This window comes from Sus scrofa, chromosome 1 (genome assembly GCF_054392235.1).
Source record: "Sus scrofa isolate SSC_HxYL_T2T_F1_AM1 chromosome 1, Sscrofa_HxYL_maternal_Yorkshire_Landrace_v2.0, whole genome shotgun sequence".
Classification (NCBI taxonomy): Eukaryota; Metazoa; Chordata; class Mammalia; order Artiodactyla; family Suidae; genus Sus; species Sus scrofa.
Genome location: NC_139383.1, coordinates 99,829,284 through 99,841,675, shown reverse-complemented (window position 1 = coordinate 99,841,675; position 12,392 = coordinate 99,829,284). Strand labels below are relative to the sequence as shown.

At 34.6% G+C, this 12,392-nt stretch overlaps 1 pseudogene; it reads right to left on the bottom strand.

The window, feature by feature from the left end:
* Positions 1–2,209: 2,209 nt before the first annotated feature.
* Positions 2,210–11,350, bottom strand: LOC106507257 (olfactory receptor 8I2-like; annotated as a pseudogene).
* Between the last annotated feature and the right edge of the window lie 1,042 nt (positions 11,351–12,392).

The window sequence follows — 12,392 nt, the reverse complement described above, 5'->3', positions numbered from 1 at the left end:
CCAGATCTGAGCCGCATCTGTGACCTACATGACAGACAGCTCAGGGCAGCGCTGGATCTTTAACCCACTGAACGAGGCCAGGGATTGAACCCCCAATCTCATGGTTCTTAGATAGATTCATTTCCACTGTGCCAGGAAGGGAACTACTGCACTTTATTTTAAACACTTAATTTTTTTTTTTTTCTTTGTAGGGCGGCACTTGCTGCATATTGAAGTTCCCAGCCTAGGAGTCAAATCGGAGTTACAGCTGCTGGCCTATGCCACAGTCACAGCAACGCAGGATCCAAAACACATCCGCAACTTAAAACACAGCTCAAGGCAACAGCCAGATCCTTAACCCACTGAGAGAGGCCAGGGAACCAACCTGCAACCTAATGGATCCTAATCAGATTAATTTCTGCTGCACCACTATGGTAACTCCTAAACATTTAAAAATATTTAGAGAAAAATAATCAAACGTAGCTTTATAAAGAAAGCAATAAAATGTAAAAAAATAAAAATGATGTAATCATTATTGCTTGAATAAAAACAATCTAATTTCAAGAGTTTAAACAGGAAAAATTTAAATAGTAGGAAAAAGGGAAACTATGTTCTTAAATATCCCTTCAAATAACAGAGAAAGCTAAAACTGCAAATCAAGGCTATATAGAAAAAAAAATTAAATAAAGGTAAATATAGCACTCTAAGTGACTAAGGTTTACAATTTACCACAAAATCTGAATAAAATATAAATTCACAGCGTTACAAGTTGTCTCTATTAAAAAATTTAAAATAAATGCATATAGTATTTAACTCAAGAATTTCTGTAATGAGCATGACAAACCTTTAGAAATCAAGAGAAAGGAAATATTTCTGAATTTTTGAATTCAAATTTAATTTGAATTATTTTTGAATTATAGAAGTTCAACAAAGAAGCAATTTAAGGAAGCTTGTTGACACATAACAGAAAGATAAGGTAGTCACCAAAGATAGAGCACTGCATGCAAATTTTTAATGTGAGGAATTTACAAACATTTCAGGTCTAAAGCATTACAAAATTAGAAGCTTGATTTTGCCCATGTGACAAGAAGACATTCACCTTAGGTTTCAATGACAAAGGAATAATTGAAGGGTAAACATGTTAACTGTACACAGAAAGTTGCAAAGAAATACATAAGAAAGGACAGAAATAAGGCTCAGGTATACATTATGTACCCATATACATATAACTATCTATCTTGGCCACATACAAAGCTGTTAATAATTGTTAGGGCACTTCTATTACCTTAATTTTTTCACTACTTTCCAAATTCTCTCTAATGTTAATATATAACATTCTAAATCCAAAGTGTGAAGGGCTGAGTTTTTCCTTAGCTATTTGTGTGTTTATCCTTTAAATCAACCAAAAGTAATTTATATAACACAAGTGAATATTCTTTAAGAAAGGTACAAGGTGCATAATGCAGGAATGTGAATATTCTTTAAGAAAGGTACAAGGTGCATAATGCAGGAATGTGAGTATTCTAATGATAATGACCAGCATTGATTAGTACTACCCTAAATGCCTTACAGTCATTGTCTGATCTAATCTTTACAATAAATTTATGGATCTGGAATTATTATATCTCTTCCACAGTTGAGAAAACTTGAGGTTTAACGTTATGGTGATTTTTTAGGGGTTATACAGCTAAAAGTGTAGCAGATCTAGAATCTAAGTCCTGGAGTGATTTGTTCCAAAGCAAGTTTTCATAATCACTCAGTTCTATCATGTCTCCATAAAATAAATTAAAAGGCATCTAAAACTATTATCATTACTACACAAACAAAGCTCTTTTCTATAATACAATTCTATGAATTAGGAGGATACATGGGAATTTGTATGCTATAGTTTAAAAAATGACAATCATATTTTTCATTTTATGAGGCCATTTCCCTTAAAAACATGTAAATTTAAACCAAAGATTTAATACATTTCACAGTTTCTAACTACACAGTGCATTTGTGCACTCAAATTCTCTACTCCTGAGTTTTACCCCCTATATGGATTTCTAAAGTCATATTCCCAGAAATGAAAAATTATATTTGACTAAGATAAGGATGGTTCAATGGTTAAAAAAAAAAAAAAAAAAACGTAAAATATATATGCATTTGTTTCTGGAAAGAGACCAAGGAAATACGCCATAGGGAAGAGAAAAAAAAGGATGATGAAATCAGAAATTGAGCATCACTGTCATTTTAATTGCCTGGAGCCCACTGTTTTCTGCATGACTCTAATGAAAGCATTTTTTACTTCTTTGTTTCTAAGACTGTAAATGAGTGGATTCAGCATGGGGATGACAATAGTATAAAAAACAGAAGCCACTTGATCCCTTCCCAAGGAGTAGGACTTACTTGGCTTTAAATAAGTAAATATCATAGTGCCATAAAAGATGGTGACACCCAGGAGGTGAGAGGCACAGGTAGAGAAGGCTTTTTGCTTTCCTGACGTGGAAGTAATTTTCCGGATAGTAGACAGGATAGACACATAGGACACTACTATCGTGGTAAGAGACACCACTAGTGTGGATCCAGCTAAAATGAATATGACTATTTCTGTTATTTGGGTGTCAGTGCAGGACAAGGCTAAGATTGGGGATAAGTCACAGAAAAAGTGATGGATTACATTGGAATCACAGAAATCCAATGTGCTCATGCAAAGCACACTGACAAAGGAGTCCAAGAAGTATGAAAAAGTTATGATTTGCTGATTTGACCATTCAAATCAAATTTCTTCCAAAATATATTTCTAAAATATGTGTATTGCTTTCATACCCTGATTACCTAAACTCTGTATTTCTAGTTCACAAGCCCTGGCATTAATTAGGGTAATGTCAATATAGTGTCTGTATATATATTCTTCTGATAATGTCCCAGTTGTATTTGATCCTAAGGAAAATCTTTTAATTTTGAAAATAATACTTACCTGGAGTCAAAATTGGTGCAAAAACACTGTCTTCCTATATTGTCTTTTTAGCCATAGGTCAACCTCAAATTTTGTTCATAAATAAGACATGAAGACTATTTAAGTAGCACATTTCTGTAATATATATATTTTTTTCTGTGAGAGTAGTTCTTTTTAAGATTTAGTGCATTCATTTTTTTTTCCCTGTGCTTCTTAATCCACACCAACATGTTATCTCCTGAAATTCTGGAGTATGAGGGGACTTTTCTGTAAGAGTCCCTTTTAATACACACAACCATGAATTTAATTGTCATGAAGTAACAAAAAATCTACCAATTATGGGTTCTATGAAAGGCTAATATAACATTGCTCAGAGTATATTATGAAATATTAGATATGAATTGAGGATGAATACTGAATATACAGTACCAAAAATTACACAAATCTAGAGACATACAAATAAACTTTATGAATAAAAATAATCGAGAAAAATGTATCAAAATGTTTCAACAGTTTTGAATTGTTTTCATGTTGTTCTTTGCATTTGTTTCTAATGAACATAGCATGCAAATTTCCTGGTCCAGGGATTGAAACTCTCAAGCTACACAGTGAAAACCCCAGATCTTTAACCCACTGAACCATGAAGGAAATCTGATTTTAAGCTGTACTTAAACCTTTTACTGTGTCATGGAGGAAACCAAAATGTGATCAGAGATGTTAAATATCTTTTAATTTAATTATTACATGCTGTTATACCCTAACTATGTGTATGTACATATGTATATGTATATATATATATACATATATATATATATATATAAAACTACGCATATATATATACATATATATGTTTTTCTTTCTCTCTTGACTTATTCTAGTTACTTTCTTCTTTAACTCATGAAAAACATCTTCTTTTTTGGCTAAATGCTATTTTTTTGGTCTTCTAATCCATTAATTTTTATCTAAATTTTATCATTCTTCCCCTACTTCACTAGGATTATGGAGAACAACAAATAATTTTCCTTCTATTCTTCTTGGTTTTTGACTGAGACCCACCCACTCCAATGCAGGAAAGATTAATAGGAGAAAAAGAAGCATAAATTTAATAACATTTATACCACTGTTTACATGGGTAACACCCAGGAATACTGAGTCGCTCCTTTAAATGTCCCAAGCCATCACCTTAGATACCATATAAAGCTAAAGACAAAGATGATTGAGGGGTGGGATGGGAGGAAGGACAAAACAGTAAACAATGGTATGTTTGTTAATGCTGGTTCAATTCCAAGCCTCTTCACTGAAAAGAGTTTCTAGATATTTAGTTATCTTCTTATTGATACAGAGAGAGAGGTCTTTTAAAAATGATTTCCTTTTTTTTTTTTATTTTTTTTGCTTTGTAGGGCCATACCCCCAGCATATGGAGGTTCCCAGACTAGGGGTTGAATCAGAGCTACAGCTGCCAGGCTACACCACAGCCACAGCAACTCATGATCCCAGTTGAGTCTGGAACCTACACCACAGCTCATGGCAATGCCAGATCCTTAACCCCCTGAGCAAGGCCAGGGATCAAACCTGCAACCTCATGGTTCTTAGTTGGATTCGTTTCCTCTATGCCATGATGAGAACTCCTGAAGACTTCTATTTTAAATGTAAATATCTCTTACAAAAAGGTAACTTCTACTCAGTTTTGAGAACATCTCCTGTGTCTGCTCTTTCTTAAAAATAACCAGCTTAAGATAATCCTTAAGCTGAAGAGGCAAAGTTTGGCATAACAATTCTTTTCCCCTTTAGGTTGAATTCATTGTTTTTTTCTCTAGCACAGTAATATCTGTTTTTTATTTACTTTTTGTTACCTGTTTGATTAATATAGGAATTTAATATATACATTATTCATCTGAGAGTTGTTTTAAATTTGATATATATGTAGTGATATTAATTATTCTTATTGTGGCATATTGAATAGATAATCTAAAATTAAATTTCTAAATTTCCTGTTGTAAGAATAATTCAAGATTTTAAAAAATTTAAGTTCAAGCTGAAAGATATATTTTTATTCTTTAAATATCAATTTTATATTGTACTTCAATGCAGTCAGAAAATGTGACTCCTTTAAGTTAAATTTGGTAACAGTGAAATTTATGGATTAATCAATTTATCAATTAATTCATGGATTAATTAATTGAAATTCAATTAATTTTGGATTTAAATTTATAGATTAATCCACTAGTATAATTGACTCACAGATGCTGGGAAAGAAAAAGTCAAATGTTGATATGTATGTCTGACCTGATCAATTTTAACATCATAGATTATAAGTTCACAGCTGGGTGAAACAAGAAAAATACAACAAAATAGTCATATAACATGTTATAAGAAGAAAAGTGCTACCAAAAATAAAATGTGAGATATCTTGGAGGAAGGAAGTTCTGGGGTAGGGGCATGAGAGAGCAATCAGAAATAGTATGGTCAAGGGAAGCTTAAATACAAAGCTGGAATTTGAGCAAAGATGTGGACAAAGGAAGAGTTAGTCATGCAGGTACCTGGGAAGGGAGTCATCGAGACAGGGGAACATCAGTGCAGAGGCCCCATGCAGTGGATGGGCCATGCAAACTAAGGGGCAGAGAGTACTTGGCAGTAACAGTGTTTTTTTATGTTGTGGGAGTTGTGGCAGGAGAAACAATAATGGAATATTTGCTTGTCTATGGTGATAAGAGTTTTGGAGAAAAAACAAAGAGCCGAGGATGCATGGGGATGATTGGACCTCTTCTTTTAAAAAACAAATTTTGGAGTTCTTACTGTGGTGGATTGCCTTAAGAAACCAAGTGCAGGGTGCAGTGGCTCTGGTCATTACAGAAATGCAGATTGGATTCCTGGCCCAGTGCAATGGTTAAAGGATACAGTGTTGGTGTATCTGTGGCTCCTATTCAAACTTGAATGTGCTGTGTGCATGGCCATAACATTAAATTTTTTTTTTCCTCAGGGAAATTTCATCAGTGGTGTCAGTGATAACGGTCACATTGAAAGAAGTTAAGTAGAAAATACAAAAACTATCTGGAGGAGATGAGAATCAGGCAAATGGAAGAGTAAAAACAACATTCTATAAAATTAGTTACTCTATCCCAATGTTTTGCATCACTTTATTTTGGTAAAAATTGTGTGAAAAATGTAATATACCGGTGATTGTATTTTGATGCACACTGATATTTTTTGTCTTTTTAGAAGAATTTCTCATATGGAATAAATATAAAATTAGTTATATTTTTCTCTAATATATTCATGTTTTGTAATACCAATATTTCTATATTTTTTCTAAATTGTGTTTTTCTTTCTTATTTATTTTCTTTAGTTATTTTTAGATTCTCAGCCCATGCCTCTTTCCCATATTTTGAAATGCAAATATCCTATGTAAAATCTTAACTTTACAGTACAATTCAGATACTATTTTGAATTCATTTCTGAACTGACCTCTAAACATTGTGTATGGTCAAAAGAGTGAGTCTGACTGCCTGCTATTAAAAAGTCAATTTTGGAGTTCCCGTCGTGGCTCAGTGGTTAACAAATCTAACTAGGAACCATGAAATTGTGGGTTCAATCCCTTGCCTTGCTCAGTGGGTTAAGGATCCAACATTGCTCTAAGCTGTGGTGTAGGTCGCAAACACGGCTTGGATCTGGCATTGCTGTGGCTCTGGCGTAGGCCCTCAGTTACAGCTCCTATTAGACCCTGAACCTGGGAGCCTCCATATGACATGGGAGTGGCTCTAGAAAATGCAAAAAGACAAAAAAAGTCAATTTCATTTTACTTTCGTTGAGAAATTTGGTTATTCAGGAATTTCTACAATCCTTCTTGAAGTAAAAGAAATTAAAGAGTTCTATGGTACAACTGGTTAAGTATTCAGCATTGTCACTGCAGAAACTAGCATTGCTGCTGGGAGCTTGAATTTGATCCCTGGATCCCTGACCTGGGAACTTCTGCATGCCATGGGCATGACCAAAAAAAAAAAAAAAGGGAAAGAAAAGAAACATAATTTTTATTTTGATAGAAAAGATGTCTTAAATTGGTGAAATAGAACACAAACTTAAGGAACACAAATGTTAACAGGTACATTTCAAGGGCACTACAGTTTAAACAAACTGAAAAAACACTCAGCATTTTTATCTTGAAAACTGATGAATCAAACATTTTAAACTGAGTGTCTTTTTTTTAGCATAAAGAAAAAGAAAATATCTGGGTCATTTTACACATTATGATCACATGATCACTTTGGGGACATTGTTCCAAACATTAATGAATTGATCATCTGGCCTGGTCAAGTGCAAGAGTCTGGAGAGAGTCTGGCAGAAGGAAAGACTGGAGAAAATACAAAGATATAAATGGCCATTCCAGACAGATGTGTATTATAGGTTCTAGAGGGAAGGTATAGAAAGAGCATCTAGAAGAGAGAATGATGGAAGTTATACAGGCATAAATATGAGGAGAATATTGAAAAATATACATGGATATTTAGTCATAACATTGGACAAATAAGTTATTTTTCTACTTATGATTAGTGAGAAAAGTATGGCATATTTTTGCTTTTTGAGACAAGAAACATTAAAACATAAAAATAATTAGATACATAATTTTATTGATACTAAAAATTATAAAATCTTGCAATACATATTCAACACAAGTGAAAATAAATATCATACATATAATTAGACCTAAGTTAAATATAAATAAAGTTCAATAGTCATGATATTTCAGACAATTATAAAAAAAATGAGCAATGCATGAATGAAAATCCTTGGAATAAAAGGACAGAAAGGGGAGTTCTTGACATGTCACAGTGGAAACGAATCTGACTAGGAATCTTGAGGTTGCGGGTTCAATCCCTAGCCTTGCTCAGTGGGTTAAGGATCCGGCATTGCCATGAGCTGTGGGTGTAGTTGCAGACATGGCTCAGATCTGGCATTGCTGTGGCTGTGGTATAGGCCAGTAGCTACAGCTCCTATTAGACCCCTAGCTTGGGAACTTCCATATGCCACGGGTGCGACCCTGAAAAGACCAAAAAAAAAAAAAAAGGAAATATAATCAGTTTAATAGTTCTCCATGATGATGAGGAATAATCTTGAGAGCAACCAATCTGAATTAAACTCTGTGCTTAGAAGGAAAAATATTCATGAGGATTTAACAAAGGAAATGACCGATAAGACCTCAATACATCCCTAGAATAATGCAGGGTATGTTTCAAGTTGTCACTTACAATGGTTGATAATGTAGTATATTACTTTAAAAATGAGTTTGCAGGGATCAGAAACTTGTAGATCAGAGAAGAAAATTAAAAAGTTGAAACCAAATATGTATGTGTGCATACACAGATCCTTTCACGTGAATTATGTTTAGCTACTTACTCCCAAGACTGAAGGCTGATTGTTTTCATAGGTGGTTTGTTTGTGATGTAAGATATATTAGAGTCTTAACCAGTTGATTCCAAGGATTTGAAATCATATAGACAATGTATAAATCTATATATATACTCATTTCCATATCTTAACCATAAGGAAAAATCATTTGAAAAGAAATCTGTTAATTACTATGCCATTTTAATATATAAATAAGAGAGGATTTTGCAAGAATCCTAGAAATAGAAGTTTCATTTAAACTACTGTTTTCTTTGTTTGTTTTGGGGTTTTTTTTTTTTTTTTTTGGCTTTTTTTAGGTCCGCATCCAGGGTATATGCAAGTTCCAAGTTTAGGGGACAAATTGGAACTGTAGCCACCAGCCTACACCGCAGCCACAGCAACACAGGATCCTTAACCCACTGAGCGAGGCCAGGGATCAAACCCACATCCTCATGGATCCAAGTCAGATTTGTTAACAATGAGCCATGAAGGGAACTCCCAACTAATGTGTTTTTGTCTTTTTTTTTTTTTTTTTTTTTGCTATTTCTTGGGCCGCTCCCGCGGCATGTGGAGGTTCCCAGGCTAGGGGTCGAATCAGAGCTGTAGCCACAGGCCTACGCCAGAGCCACAGAAACGCGGGATCCGAGCCGCGTCTGCAACCTACACCACAGCTCACGGCAACGCCAGATCTTTAACCCACTGAGCAAGGGCAGGGACTGAACCCGCAACCTCATGGTTCCTAGTCGGATTCGTTAACCACTGAGCCACAACGGGAACTCCCTAATGTGTTTTTGAATGCCAAAATGCATACAAGTCTCCAAATACCAAAGAAAGAAATCAATATCACTAAGGTAGAATCTTTGACCTCAATGCATCCCTCACTGTGCTTCCACAAGCAAATAAGAAGCAAAGAAATATTTAATTATGCATTGTATATGTGATACATTCGCAATGTGCAGTAAAGAGCAAAAATATAACAAAGCAAACTCTCCTGCCAGAGAGCTTACAAACCTGTTAGAGAGAGATAAATATCATAAACACGCATATTCTTTTAAAAGCACCTAATCAAATTCCTTTCAAAACATATTTTAAATGCTGTGGCCCAACTCCTTTTGTTACTACTCAATGATTCACGCTCAGTAAAGCAGTACAGGGTTACAATTTTTCCAGAGTTCATTTTGTAACCATGCCTGGGAGAGTTCATTAAATGAGATTTAATTTAAGTCTCTTTTCAAGGAAAAATAAAAGGGAAACTCAGGTTCTCCTTTTAATACCAGAGACTTGGTGAAGTTTTTTTGCTTCTTTCAGAAAAATGAGGATCTCTACAGATACCTCTGAAATGCCTCAGGAATTATGCTACTGCGAGTACTTCATTTATCTACACAAACACACACAGAGACACATACGTTTAAAAGTTTCTCAAGTCTTTGAACTTAGGGAGGCACAGCAAGGTGATGAAGAAATTAAACTGCTCTTTTTGATGGAGACCGAACTCCATGAGTGCATCTCTTTTCTGTGTAATCAAAATCATGTTTCAGAAATAAATGATCAAAATTATAACTCTTAGGGTGAAATGTCTTTTGTTATCATTGGTCACCACTGAAATAACTTCAACAACTCAACCTGTTCAACGCTGGACTTATATTTGCTTTTGGTAATGCTGCACTTTCTTTTGCTCTCTGACTTTCAGCAATAATTTCTTGTTAATGATATTTGAGAGTCATCATCTCTTAATCTACTAGTTTATCACTCCTCTCAATCTGCTGATGGTTGAGGAAACAATATCAAACAATAGGAAAAGTCAATTAAATAATTGTCTAACATGTATTACTAGGACAGCATGCTCACTCAAGAAAGTTCAGTGAAAGATTCAATTACCAGTCAGTTGCTTTCTTATTTGTGCATGGCTGCATCTGAATACTGTACTGAAATGAACTCTTAAGATGATGATTTGGTATACACATTAAATAATAATTTGTCTCTCACATTTTAAGACTCTGTTGTTAGTTATTTCGTGTTAGGCTTTTTGGAGATATTCTAGTCTTTTACTAAATGTTGGAGCAAATGGAATGCTTGAAACCAGCCAGATTTCCTTTAGTTGCAACATGAAGAGATTTGTCATGCAAAGGTTTTCTTTGCATGACTCTCAGGAGAGCACTTTTTACATCTTTGTTCCTCAAACTATAGATGAGTGGATTCAGCATTGGAATGACAATGGTATAGAATACAGATGCCACCTGTGCCTGGGTCAAGGATGATGTGTTATCAGGCTGCAAATATGTGAAAATCAGGGACCCATAGAAGATGGTCACACCCATAAGGTGGGATGCACAGGTGGAAAAGGCCTGTCTGCCTGCTGCAGACCTGATCTTCAGGATGGCTGAGATGATGGCAATGTAAGTGGTGATGATGATGAAGAGAGAACTAAGAACGGTGAACCCAGCCAAAACAAAGATCACCCTTTCTGTGCTGAATATATCCACACAGGACAAGGCCAAAAGAGCTGTGGTGTCACAGAAAAAGTGATTGATGCTAATATCGCAGAATGCCAAACTGCTGATCACACAGATGGATATCAGAGAATTGGTGAAGCCTACTGTATATGGCATTGCTCCCAGCCAGTTACATGCTTTCTGTGACATAACTACTGAATACAATAAGGGATTACAGATTGCAACATAGCGGTCATAGGCCATTGATCCCAGAAGAAAACACTCACTACACACCAAGCCCACAAAAAAGTACATTTGGACAAAGCAGCCAATGAAGGAGATGGTTTTCTGTTTTGACAGGAAATTCACCAGTGCCTTGGGTGTTACAGTAGAGGAATAAAATATGTCAATGAATGCTAAATTGCTAAGGAAAAAATACATGGGTGTGTGAAGCTGAGAGTCAATTTTAATTCATACTAACAGTCCAAGGTTCCCCAAAACAGTGAATAGATAAATCAAAAGAAACATCAAGAAAAGTCTGATTTGCAGACTCAGGGCGATTTGCAGATCCAGAGAGGATGAAAAAAGTCACCTCTGTGAAATTGTTCCCCATCATTTCTATTAACTGAGGCCTCTGACTTACCTGCCAAATAACAGTAATGGAAGTTAGAGAAGGATGCAAGTCTGAAAGCTTGATAATCAACACAGACTCAGCCTCTCACAAGGGGAGAGTGACCGATGGGATATGAATATTAACAATTTCAAGTTAATTGAGAATTTATATATAATTTTTACTCTTTAAAGATCTGACACACATGAATTAAAATTTTTCAAATTTCACAGTTGTGTGGAATTGGTTGCACTCAAAAAGGCATCTATTGGGAATGATTTTGAAGAGATTCCTTCTAAGGTATACCAGCCTCCACCCTAGTTGACTTTGAAATTTGCCTCCTGGAATAAATTATACTGTATTCTTAGAAAATATAAGGGTTATTTAGGAAAGCATGATCTATAATTTCTGAATTTAAGAATATCTTTGTGCCGCAGAATTAAAATTTCAGGTTTTAACAGCTACTTTAACAGATTGTTTAAGAGTTTAATAAGATCTTCAATGGACACATTTTAATGGTTCTTGGAATCAATAAATTTTGTTAAATTTTTTAAAATAGATATACACATTTATATGTTATATGAACACATGCTATAAAGTTATAAAGTATATAAAAACATATATAAAAAGGAAGAAAGCAGCAGCATGTTTATTTTATGTTAATGCCAAAATTCTCTACACTTTTTTATCACATATTCTTTCTTTCAATTGGTGAGATATGACCAAATGAGGAACTTAATCTATACCAGAGCCAAATAGTTTTCTATGTGCACTTAGAAACCACATTTGTTTCCAACATGAAGCACGTGGTTACCTACGTCCTCAGGGGATAACTAATTCATTCCAATATGGAACTTTTCAAGTCAATAATAAAAAGCATACAAACAGAGCAATAAATATGACTTGCTATATTTAAGACAAAAAAATAAAATATAAGGTAATTACTCTAGAGATTAGAGAACAAATTTGCTTCATTATATTGACATAAGTGTGTGATAAATATCCGGAACTGAAACTAGCATGAAGTTAATGCAAGTTTGTTTCAGAT